This window comes from Carassius gibelio, chromosome B22 (assembly GCF_023724105.1).
Source record: "Carassius gibelio isolate Cgi1373 ecotype wild population from Czech Republic chromosome B22, carGib1.2-hapl.c, whole genome shotgun sequence".
NCBI classification, from domain to species: Eukaryota; Metazoa; Chordata; class Actinopteri; order Cypriniformes; family Cyprinidae; genus Carassius; species Carassius gibelio.
Genome location: NC_068417.1, coordinates 39,613,256 through 39,623,255, shown reverse-complemented (window position 1 = coordinate 39,623,255; position 10,000 = coordinate 39,613,256). Strand labels below are relative to the sequence as shown.

General features: G+C 38.6%; 4 non-coding genes and 5 pseudogenes across 4 annotated transcripts; all 9 read right to left on the bottom strand.

Annotated features, from left to right (window-relative positions):
- Window positions 1-39: 39 nt before the first annotated feature.
- Window positions 40-158, bottom strand: LOC128006882 (uncharacterized; annotated as a pseudogene).
- A 960-nt stretch (window positions 159-1,118) lies between these two features.
- Window positions 1,119-1,237, bottom strand: LOC127998766 (5S ribosomal RNA). The gene has a single exon (XR_008171597.1). It is a non-coding gene; the product is annotated as a 5S ribosomal RNA (ribosomal RNA).
- A 359-nt stretch (window positions 1,238-1,596) lies between these two features.
- LOC128007186 (uncharacterized) lies at window positions 1,597-1,715 on the bottom strand (annotated as a pseudogene).
- A 4,684-nt stretch (window positions 1,716-6,399) lies between these two features.
- LOC127997390 (5S ribosomal RNA) lies at window positions 6,400-6,518 on the bottom strand. Its single transcript, XR_008170255.1, has one exon. It is a non-coding gene; the product is annotated as a 5S ribosomal RNA (ribosomal RNA).
- Window positions 6,519-6,877: 359 nt separating this feature from the next.
- Window positions 6,878-6,996, bottom strand: LOC128007099 (uncharacterized; annotated as a pseudogene).
- Window positions 6,997-7,951: 955 nt separating this feature from the next.
- On the bottom strand, window positions 7,952-8,070 carry LOC127993734 (5S ribosomal RNA). The gene has a single exon (XR_008166743.1). It is a non-coding gene; the product is annotated as a 5S ribosomal RNA (ribosomal RNA).
- A 359-nt stretch (window positions 8,071-8,429) lies between these two features.
- LOC128007098 (uncharacterized) lies at window positions 8,430-8,548 on the bottom strand (annotated as a pseudogene).
- Window positions 8,549-8,935: 387 nt separating this feature from the next.
- LOC127993723 (5S ribosomal RNA) lies at window positions 8,936-9,054 on the bottom strand. The gene has a single exon (XR_008166732.1). It is a non-coding gene; the product is annotated as a 5S ribosomal RNA (ribosomal RNA).
- A 359-nt stretch (window positions 9,055-9,413) lies between these two features.
- On the bottom strand, window positions 9,414-9,532 carry LOC128006881 (uncharacterized; annotated as a pseudogene).
- Between the last annotated feature and the right edge of the window lie 468 nt (window positions 9,533-10,000).

Sequence of the window (10,000 nt, the reverse complement as noted above, 5' to 3'; positions counted from 1 at the left end):
TGGCAAAATTATTATATACTAAGTGAAACATTTCCAAAAAGCTTACAGCACCTGTTATTCCGAGGCGGTCTCCCATCCAAGTACCAACCAAGCCCAAACCTGCTTAGCTTCCGAGATCAGACGAGATGGGGCATAGCCAGGTTGGTATGACCATAAGCTAAGACTGCTGCAAAAAGAGGGCTATTTAAAGACCGACCAATCTAATCACCAGTACATTATAGAAGTAGGAAAGAAAACCCAAAAGCTTAAAGCACCTGGTATTCCTAGGCAGTCTCTCATCAAAGTACTAACCAGATCTAAACCTGCTAAGATTCAGAGATCGGGCATTGACTCTATTATTTGGCAAAATTATTATATACTAAGTGAAAAATGTCCAAAAAGCTTACAGCACCTGGTATCCCCAGGTGGTTTCCCATCCAAGTACTAACCAGACCTAAACCTGCTAAGATTCAGAGATCGGGCATTGACTCTTTTTTTTTTTTTTTTTATGAAAGATTATTATATAATTCGTGAAATTTTCCAAAAAGATTAAATCAATCAATCAATCAATCACCTTTATTTATATAGTGCTTTAAACAAAATACATTGCGCCAAAGCACTGAACAACATTCATTTGGAAAACAGTGTCTCAATAATGCAAAATGATAGTTAAAGGCAGTTCATCATTGAATTCAGTTATGTGATCTCTGTTCAGTTGAAATAGTGTCTGCTTTTATTTGCAATCAAGTCAATGATATCGCTTTAGATGCTGCTGCAAAGAGAGGGCTATTTAAAGACCGACCAATCTAATCACCAGTACATTATATAAGTAGGAAAGAAAACCCAAAAGCTTAAAGCACCTGGTATTCCTAGGCAGTCTCTCATCAAAGTACTAACCAGACCTAAACCTGCTAAGATTCAGAGATCGGGCATTGACTCTTTTTTTTTTTTTTTTTTTTTTTTAATGAAAGATTATTATATAATTCGTGAAATTTTCCAAAAAGATTAAAGCACCTGGTATTCCCAGGCAGTCTCCCATCCATGTACTAACCAGGCCCAAACCTGCTAATATTCAGAGATCGGACATTTACTCTATTTTTTGGAAAATATGTTTTATACTAAGTGAAAAATGTCCAAAAAGCTTACAGCACCTGGTATTCCCAGGCGGTCTCCCATCCAAGTACTAACCAGGCCCAACCCTGCTTAGCTTCCGAGATCAGACGAGATCGGGCATAGCCAGGTTGGTATGGCCGTAAGCGAAGACTGCTGCAAAGAGAGGGCTATTTAAAGACCAGCCAATCTAATCGCCAGTACATTATATAAGTAGGAAAGAAAACCCAAAAGCTTAAAGCACCTGGTATTCCTAGGTAGTCTCTCATCAAAGTACTAACCACACCTAAACCTGCTAAGATTCAGAGATCGGGCATTGACTCTATTATTTGGAAAAATTATTATATACTAAGTGAAAAATGTCCAAAAAGCTTACAGCACCTGGTATTCCCAGGCGGTCTCCAATCCAAGTACTAACCAGACCTAAACCTGCTAAGATTCAGAGATCAGTGCACTGACTCTATTTTTTGGCAAAATTATTATATACTAAGTGAAACATTTCCAAAAAGCTTACAGCACCTGTTATTCCGAGGAGGTCTCCCATCCAAGTACCAACAAAGCCCAAACCTGCTTAGCTTCCGAGATCAGACGAGATGGGGCATAGCCAGGTTGGTATGACCATAAGCTAAGACTGCTGCAAAGAGAGGGCTATTTAAAGACCGACCAATCTAATCACCAGTACATTATATAAGTAGGAAAGAAAACCCAAAAGCTTAAAGCACCTGGTATTCCTAGGCAGTCTCTCATCAAAGTACTAACCAGGCGCAAACCTGCTAATATTCAGAGATCGGGCATTGACTCTATTTTTTGGCAAAATTATTATATACTAAGTGAAAAATGTCCAAAAAGCTTACAGCACCTGGTATTCCCAGGCGGTCTCCCATCCAATTACTAACGAGGCCAAACTCCAGTCTGGATCCAGAACACCTGAGAAAAGATGATGCTGACCCTCAGAGGACCCCAGATGATGCTACCTTGAATCAACAAACAGAACTAACAATTATTGCTAAATGTGTCACTGAATCATATAATAACTTAATTAATAATATTGATAGTTCATCGTCCAGCTGACTACGTCTTATATTATTATTATTTTTATTTTTTCTAAAATCCTGTCAAATGTGCACAAACTACTAGCTACTACTAAATATTGTAGAAACATAATTTTCTGTAAAGTTGCTTTGTAACGATTTATTTTGTAAAAAGCGCTATACAAATAAACTTGAATTGAATTGAATTGAATTAACGAGGCCAAACCTGCTTAGCTTCCGAGATCAGACGAAATCGGGCATAGCTTTTTTTTTTTTTTTTTTTTTTTTTTTTATATTTAAAGTCTTATTTCCTTTTAAAACAGTCTTTTAACTTTTTTTTCTAAAAAAGACTCAAATCAATATTAAAAGAATAATTAACATACATTTTAAAAACAATCAAAATCATATTTTTGCAATAATACATTAAAATGAAAATATGTCATTTCAAGGAATTGATTCCCTTTTACACTATTTTTTTACAAACACTTATTTTTCATTTTTCATATTATAGTAACAAAACAGAACATTTAGAATAAAACACATCTTTATCCTAAAAAAAATGCACACTTGTATTTTTGTCTTCTTTTGTTTGACCATGTTTCTTCTGCTCCATTTAATAAACCTTGCAATGTTTAAGATGCAATTTAAAAAACACTCATTCTTGACATTTATTAAAATAGCGACCCCTCTTTTTTTTTCCTTCCTATATCACAATTACTATACATTTCTCCATTCCACAATTTTCTAATTTCATGACTTATTTTATCTTCCCACCTCATTCCTTGTAGACATAACATATCACTCTTTTTAGTCAGACACATCAATCTTTCAAACTTTAGACTTCGGGATAAGTCTCTAGCCTTCAATGAAACAATACTTAGATAACTCATTAAGGAAAACACAGGATAAACCAATAACCACCACTCAATTAGTTTCATTGTCTTTAAAGGAACACTCCACCGTTTTTTGAAATAGGGCTTATTCACATTATTTCCTACATTTAGATAGGTGGGCAAATGCATTTTTGTGTCAGTGCATGCATTGTTTTAGTTTGACTGGGTCGGCGTTAGCTTAGCTTAGCACAATGAATGGAATCCTTTGTTGCCAGCTAGCATGGCCTGAGTAAAAGTGATCAAAAAAATAAAAAAAAAACACCTAATTACTTCTTGTGGACTGCGTATTCACAACGAGTACGAATAGCGATCCAGATTAACACTAGGCGATTTCCTAGGCAGATATTGGCTTGGGACTATATTATGGGGAAGCACAGGCGAAGCACTGCTACTTCGGGGCAGAGAATCACGCAACACATGAAATCCCACGACTTCCGTCAACATACCGGCGTGAATAGTAGCTGCCTGCCTGGCTATTTTCCTTACAGTACACGAATGGCGATGAACATGGCTGATTTTGAGAGAGACGAAGAGGGTGACTTCTCAGACAGTCAAGAACCAGAACCATACCTATTTGAACCAGAGTTTACAGAAGACGAGCTGCATGCTTTGGAAATAGAACGACAGTAGGAGACTGCGGTCAAGCCAGCCGCACTTCAGAAAAACACCGTCAAGCCAGCCGCGAGTGAAATTTATATGCGCGTGTATTAGTTGCGATCGCTCAACAGCCTGAGGACGTGAGGATGAGAGCCAACATGAACTGGTGGTGTGAATGTGGGGGAATATGCCAATCTATGCCGACGGAAATAGAGTGTCTTTGCTGTAGAGAGTGGGACATGTTTTTGCAATTGATGACCAGGCTCAACACGTCAGATCAAGATGCGCGTGCCCGAAGTTGTGTCACATCTACAGAGGATGTCACGGCGCTGATCCATTCTGCAGTACTCGATTTTTTTTCCGGTGTGACAAAGTGAACTGGAAAAAACGCCCCACGCCGAATGGACCAAATGGACAGCTGTCCACAGAGTAAGTGATTATTTTAATCATGACGCATGTATAGATCGACCCATATTATACCTGTATTCACATAGAGTTGATGTTTTCATGTGTTGCGTGATATCTCTGCGCCGAAGTAGCAGTGCTTTCTTCTGTGCTTCCCCATAATATAGTCCCAAGTCAATATCTACCTAGGAAATCGCCTAGTGTTAATCTGGATCGCTATTTGTACTCGTTGTGAATACGCAGGCCACAAGAAGTAATTAGGTGGGTTTTTTTTATTTTTTTGATCACTTTTACTCAGGCCATGCTAGCTGGCAACAAAGGATTCCATTCATTGTGCTAAGCTAAGCTAACGCCGACCCAGTCAAACTAAAACAATGCATGCACTGACACAAAAATGCATTTGCCCACCTATCTAAATGTAGGAAATAATGTGAATAAGCCCTATTTCAAAAAACGGTGGAGTGTTCCTTTAAAGAAAACATGTCTTGCTTCCCCCATTTCCACTTTTCCTCCTTTCCTTTAGCGCTTCTCTTCTTATTTTCTGCTTTTTAAGAACCTGTTGAATGTCTACTCCACCTTTTGTTCTTGCTTTTACACCTATATTCAGTCTTTCTATTCCTTTATTTTCCAAACCAAGAATCCTCCCCCCATTTTCCACTTCTCTTACCTCCGGCAGTATCTTCATTCCCTTATCCTCATCCTTTTCTTGACCTTTTTCATAGTCCATCCCAGTCGTGTCCACTTCTTCCTTTTCCTTAGAAAAGTCTTTGTTAATCAGATTTATTTCCTCTTTGTCTACTCCTTTTCCCGTCTCCATTCCTTGTTCTCCATCTTTGTTCTTTTCTTCATTCTCATCTTTGTTGGTTTCCTCCTCTTCCTCATTGTCCTGTTCATCTTCCTTTCCTTGAGTCTGCCGCAGTGAATCATTTAAATGCTCAGTTGCAGTATCTCCCATCACCTCCTGTACGTCCATATTTGTGTCCTCATTTACCTCATGTTCCATCTCACATCTGCATCTCATGATTGCTTTGTCGCAGCCTTGGCACCGTGGGACTTTGCAGTCCCGCGCATAATGCCCCTGCTCAAAACAGTCTCGACATTTGAATTGCGGACAGTCCTTTTTCTCATGTTACACACTTACACAGATCCTGCATGTCTTCAATTGGTTGTCATGAATCACTCTGTAGTACTGCACTCCTTCTTCAGTCATGAAACTGGTATTATATGGCAAAGATGTCACTTCTTTTGGAAGCTTTACCTTTAGAAAACGTGTTCCGTCCGCCACTGTTGTCCCCGGATGATATCTCCTTCTTAGAGGCAATATGGGAGTTACTCCCCAATCTATCAGTTTTTGAATGATTTCCTCATCTTCTATATAGCTGGGCAGACTCAAGAAAGATACCATCCTTTCTGTTGCACACAGTTTCCTTATCTCACATTCTTTTCCGTTAATCATGATTCCATTCAACAGTGAATCACAGTCCAACTCACTTTCCATAGTCATTTCAAATTCATTGTTATTCTTTCTTCTTAGTCCGATCAGTTTTCCATTTCCTACTTTCTCTTCAACTGATTTAATGATCATTATTACTGTTGTGTTTTCTATATCTTTTACAGTCATTGTTAATGTTGCTTCTTTTCTGTATTGCCTCTGATACTTTGTTTGGTGGCTCAATTTCTTTATCATTTGCTGTCGTTGAGATAAATCATTTCTTTTTTCTTCAACTCCATTATTAGTTCCAGTACCTTCAGTTGTTTGTAGTTCTATTTTTCTGTCTTGTCCATTGGTTTTTCCATCTTGTTTTCTCCTTGAAACCACCTTTGCCCAAGTCTCATTCCTGCTTTCAGCATTCCCTTCATTCATATTCCTTTCCATCTCGTCAGCAATATATCCAGATTCTCTGATCCCCATCTCATGTCCATTTGACAGTCCGTGTCCTTTGTCCATTAAATCTGTCATTTTGTTATATGAAACCCCAAACAGTATAAACTGTTTGGGGTTAAAAAAAAAACACTAACTAATATAAACTCAACACAAACAAAAAAACAAACCAACTAATAAAACTAAACCAAACTACAAAATGGAAGAGCCTCTCTCTTCCTACTACTGCCAACTCACTTCCTGTTGCACTCTAGCGCCCTCAGATTGGTATGGCCGTAAGCGAAGACTGCTGCAAAGAGAGGACTATTTAAAGACCAGCCAATCTAATCGCCAGTACATTATATAAGTAGGAAAGAAAACCCAAAAGCTTAAAGCACCTGGTATTCCTAGGCAGTCTCTCATCAAAGTACTAACCAGACCTAAACCTGCTAATATTCAGAGATCGGGCATTTACTCTATTTTTTGGAAAAAATATTTTATACTAAGTGAAAAATGTCCAAAAATCTTACAGCACCTGGTATTCCCAGGCGGTCTCCCATCCAAGTACTAACCAGGCCCAAACCTGCTTAGCTTCCGAGATCAGACGAGATCGGGCATAGCCAGGTTGGTATGGCCGTAAGCGAAGACTGCTGCAAAGAGAGGGCTATTTAAAGACCAGCCAATCTAATTGCCAGTACATTATATAAGTAGGAAAGAAAACCCAAAAGCTTAAAGCACCTGGTATTCCTAGGCAGTCTCTCATCAAAGTACTAACCAGACCTAAACCTGCTAAGATTCAGAGATCGGGCATTGACTCTATTATTTGGCAAAATTATTATAAACTTAGTGAAAAATTTCCAAAAAGCTTACAGCACCTGGTATTCCCAGGCGGTCTCCCATCCAAGTACTAACCAGACCTAAACCTGCTAAGATTCAGAGATCAGGGCATTGACTCTATTTTTTGGCAAAATTATTATATACTAAGTGAAACATTTCCAAAAAGCTTACAGCACCTGTTATTCCGAGGTGGTCTCCCATCCAAGTACCAACCAGGCCCAAATCTGCTTAGCTTCCGAGATCAGACGAGATGGGGCATAGCCAGGTTGGTATGACCGTGAGCCAAGACTGCTGCAAAGAGAGGGCTATTTAAAGACCGACCAATCTAATCACCAGTACATTATATAAGTAGGAAAGAAAACCCAAAAGCTTAAAGCACCTGGTATTCCTAGGCAGTCTCTCATCAAAGTACTAACCAGATCTAAACCTGCTAAGATTCAGAGATCGGGCATTGACTCTATTATTTGGCAAAATTATTATATACTAAGTGAAAAATGTCCAAAAAGCTTACAGCACCTGGTATCCCCAGATGGTCTCCCATCCAAGTACTAACCAGACCTAAACCTGCTAAGATTCAGAGATCGGGCATTGACTCTTTTTTTTTTTTTTAATGAAAGATTATTATATAATTCGTGAAATTTTCCAAAAAGATTAAATCAATCAATCAATCACCTTTATTTATATAGTGCTTTAAACAAAATACATTGCGCCAAAGCACTGAACAACATTCATTTGGAAAACAGTGTCTCAATAATGCAAAATGATAGTTAAAGGCAGTTCATCATTGAATTCAGTTATGTCTTCTCTGTTCAGTTGAAATAGTGTCTGTTTTTATTTGCAATCAAGTCAATGATATCGCTTTAGATGCTGCTGCAAAGAGAGGGCTATTTAAAGACCGACCAATCTAATCACCAGTACATTATATAAGTAGGAAAGAAAACCCAAAAGCTTAAAGCACCTGGTATTCCTAGGCAGTCTCTCATCAAAGTACTAACCAGACCTAAACCTGCTAAGATTCAGAGATCAGGCATTGACTCTTTTTTTTTTTTTTTTTTTTTTTTTTATGAAAGATTATTATATAATTCGTGAAATTTTCCAAAAAGATTAAAGCACCTGGTATTCCCAGGCAGTCTCCCATCCATGTACTAACCAGGCCCAAACCTGCTAATATTCAGAGATCGGACATTTACTCTATTTTTTGGAAAATATGTTTTATACTAAGTGAAAAATGTCCAAAAAGCTTACAGCACCTGGTATTCCCAGGCGGTCTCCCATCCAAGTACTAACCAGGCCCAAACCTGCTTAGCTTCCGAGATCAGACGAGATCGGGCATAGCCAGGTTGGTATGGCCGTAAGCGAAGACTGCTGCAAAGAGAGGGCTATTTAAAGACCAGCCAATCTAATCGCCAGTACATTATATAAGTAGGAAAGAAAACCCAAAAGCTTAAAGCACCTGGTATTCCTAGGCAGTCTCTCATCAAAGTACTAACCAGACCTAAACCTGCTAAGATTCAGAGATCGGGCATTGACTCTATTATTTGGCAAAATTATTATAAACTTTGTGAAAAATTTCCAAAAAGCTTACAGCACCTGGTATTCCCAGGCGGTCTCCCATCCAAGTACTAACCAGACCTAAACCTGCTAAGATTCAGAGATCAGGGCATTGACTCTATTTTTTGGCAAAATTATTATATACTAAGTGAAACATTTCCAAAAAGCTTACAGCACCTGTTATTCCGAGGTGGTCTCCCATCCAAGTACCAACCAGGCCCAAATCTGCTTAGCTTCCGAGATCAGACGAGATGGGGCATAGCCAGGTTGGTATGACCGTGAGCCAAGACTGCTGCAAAGAGAGGGCTATTTAAAGACCGACCAATCTAATCACCAGTACATTATATAAGTAGGAAAGAAAACCCAAAAGCTTAAAGCACCTGGTATTCCTAGGCAGTCTCTCATCAAAGTACTAACCAGACCTAAACCTGCTAAGATTAAGAGATCGGGCATTGACTGTTTTTTTCTTTTTTTTTTTTTTTTTTTTTTTTTTTTAATGAAAGATTATTATATAATTCGTGAAATTTTCCAAAAAGATTAAAGCACCTGGTATTCCCAGGCAGTCTCCCATCGATGTACTAACCAGGCCCAAACCTGCTAATATTCAGAGATCGGACATTTACTCTATTTTTTGGAAAATATATTTTATACTAAGTGAAAAATGTCCAAAAAGCTTACAGCACCTGGTATTCCCAGGCGGTCTCCCATCCAAGTACTAACCAGGCCCAAACCTGCTTAGCTTCCGAGATCAGACGAGATCGGGCATAGCCAGGTTGGTATGGCCGTAAGCGAAGACTGCTGCAAAGAGAGGGCTATTTAAAGACCAGCCAATCTAATCGCCAGTACATTATATAAGTAGGAAAGAAAACCCAAAAGCTTAAAGCACCTGGTATTCCTAGGCAGTCTCTCATCAAAGTACTAACCAGATCTAAACCTGCTAAGATTCAGAGATCGGGCATTGACTCTATTATTTGGCAAAATTATTATATACTAAGTGAAAAATGTCCAAAAAGCTTACAGCACCTGGTATCCCCAGGTGGTTTCCCATCCAAGTACTAACCAGACCTAAACCTGCTAAGATTCAGAGATCAGGGCATTGAATCTATTTTTTGGCAAAATTATTATATACTAAGTGAAACATTTCCAAAAAGCTTACAGCACCTGTTATTCCGAGGCGGTCTCCCATCCAAGTACCAACCAAGCCCAAACCTGCTTAGCTTCCGAGATCAGACGAGATGGGGCATAGCCAGGTTGGTATGACCATAAGCTAAGACTGCTGCAAAGAGAGGGCTATTTAAAGACCGACCAATCTAATCACCAGTACATTATATAAGTAGGAAAGAAAACCCAAAAGCTTAAAGCACCTGGTATTCCTAGGCAGTCTCTCATCAAAGTACTAACCAGATCTAAACCTGCTAAGATTCAGAGATCGGGCATTGACTCTATTATTTGGCAAAATTATTATATACTAAGTGAAAAATGTCCAAAAAGCTTACAGCACCTGGTATCCCCAGATGGTCTCCCATCCAAGTACTAACCAGACCTAAACCTGCTAAGATTCAGAGATCGGGCATTGACTCTTTTTTTTTTTTTTTATGAAAGATTATTATATAATTCGTGAAATTTTCCAAAAAGATTAAATCAATCAATCAATCACCTTTATTTATATAGTGCTTTAAACAAAATACATTGCGCCAAAGCACTGAACAACATTCATTTGGAAAACAGTGTCTCAA